Source organism: Triticum dicoccoides, unplaced genomic scaffold (assembly GCF_002162155.2).
Source record: "Triticum dicoccoides isolate Atlit2015 ecotype Zavitan unplaced genomic scaffold, WEW_v2.0 scaffold99497, whole genome shotgun sequence".
Taxonomy (NCBI): domain Eukaryota; kingdom Viridiplantae; phylum Streptophyta; class Magnoliopsida; order Poales; family Poaceae; genus Triticum; species Triticum dicoccoides.
The window spans coordinates 498-2,383 of record NW_021316174.1 but is presented as its reverse complement, the minus strand read 5'-3'; the positions used below and the strand labels follow the sequence as shown (position 1 = coordinate 2,383).

Genomic DNA, 1,886 nt, shown 5'->3' with positions numbered 1-1,886 from the left:
CTACCATGCAGAGAGCCACGTGCGGGAGGGCTCGGCCCAACGGCTGGCTGACCAGGCCTGGCGTGACGACGACAACACCGTCATCCTCTGGTTCTTCACCACCATTGAGGGGGACCTCCTCGACATCGTCGCTCCTCCCGGCTCCACCGCCTTCACCATCTGGACTAGGATCCACGAGTACTTCCTCGCCAACGAGGCCGAGCACGCGATGCATCTCGGCCAGGAGTTCCGGGCGACGGTTCGCGGCGACCTCTGCATCAACGACTACTGTCGCCGTCTCCAGGGCATCGCCACCGCGCTCGCCGACGTCCGCGAGCCCGTGACTGATCGTACTCTGACCCTGCAGATGCTGGACGGGCTGGGCCCCAAGTTCGCCATGCAGGCCGCCATCATCCAGTCCACCGTTCCCCTCCCCACCTTCCAGCAAGCGCGGTCCCGTCTTGTCCTCGCCGAGCTCTCCCTGGACAGGCGCGCCCGCGGCGAAAGCTCTCAGGTGCTCGCTGTCCAGAACGACGAACGTGGGGATCGTGGCGGTGCCCGCGGCGGCGACCGTGGTGGTGATCGCGGTGGCGATCGCGGTGATCGCGGCGGTGATCGCGCCGCTCATGGCGGCGGCGGGCGTGGTGGCCAGCTCGGGGCGCACCGTGGCCGCGGCCGCGGCCGTGGCCGCGGCGATGCTCCTCCTGGCCGCGGTGCTGGCGCCACCCCCTGGCTGGGCTACTTCGCTCCCGTCGGGGCGCCTTTCCCTCCGCCTCGTGCTCCTTGGATCCCGCCGAACTCGGCGGGCGTGCTTGGGCCCCGTCCGGGCGCTCCAACGCAGGCCTACCGCTGCTCTACTCTACCACGCCGGCGCCACCTGCTCCCACACCGTACGCCGCGGCTCCCCCTCACTGGGACGCCTCGGCCATGTACCACGCCGCTCCGAGCTACGGATCCGCCTTCCCTCTGAACGCCGACTGGATTATGGATACGGGTGCGGCGTCCCACGTCACCGGGGATCCAGGTACTTTGTCCTCGTTTCGTTCCCTATTAGCTCCTTACACTCGTCATATTATTGTCGGTAATGGTTCTCGGCTCCCTGTGCTTGCTATTGGTACTGCTCATCTCCCTCCCAAACCCTTCTACCTTCACCATATTCTTTTGTCTCCTAATATCGTCAAAAATCTCATTTCCGTTCGTAAATTCACTCGTGACAATTTGTGTTCTGTTGAGTTTGACCCCCTTGGATTTTCCGTGAAGGACCTAGAAACCAAGGAGGTGCTCCTGAGGGTCAACAGTGATGGTGATTTATACCCCTTCCATGCAAATAAAGGCGCCGCCACCACGCAAGCATTCGTCATCTCCACCCATGATCTCTGGCATAGGCGGCTTGGGCATCCTAGCTCATCTACTTTTTCCCGTTTTCCTTTGGATTTTCTTACCACATGTAATAATGATGTCCGGCCCTCCCATCTCTGTAGTGCGTGTCAAATGGGCAAGCATACACGGCTGCCCTTTGCCACCTCCACCTCCTACACTACTGCTCCATTTCATTTAATCCATTGTGATGTTTGGACGTCGCCGGTCTTGAGCTACTCTGGCTATAAATATTATCTTGTCATTATTGATGATTACACTCATTTTTCTTGGACTTTTCCGCTGCGTGCCAAATCCGACACTTGTGCCATTTTACTTCGTTTCCTTCATTTTATTTTTACCCAATTCGGTGTTCTCATTCGGTGTGTGCAATGTGACAATGGTGCGGAGTTTCTTACTACCGCACTACGCGACTACTTCTCTTCTCACGGCATCTCCTTTCGTCTCACGTGCCCCCATACCTCTCCACAGAACGGAAAAGCCGAACGTCACATCCGTACCACCAACGACGTCGTTCGTACCTTGCTTTT

The 1,886-nt window shown here is 59.0% G+C and overlaps 1 long non-coding RNA gene across 1 annotated transcript; it reads left to right on the top strand.

Annotated features, from left to right (window-relative positions):
* The first annotated feature begins 862 nt into the window (after positions 1-862).
* Positions 863-1,514, top strand: LOC119348651. Its single transcript, XR_005169064.1, has 2 exons — positions 863-1,003; positions 1,240-1,514. It is a non-coding gene; the product is annotated as an uncharacterized LOC119348651 (long non-coding RNA).
* Positions 1,515-1,886: the final 372 nt, after the last annotated feature.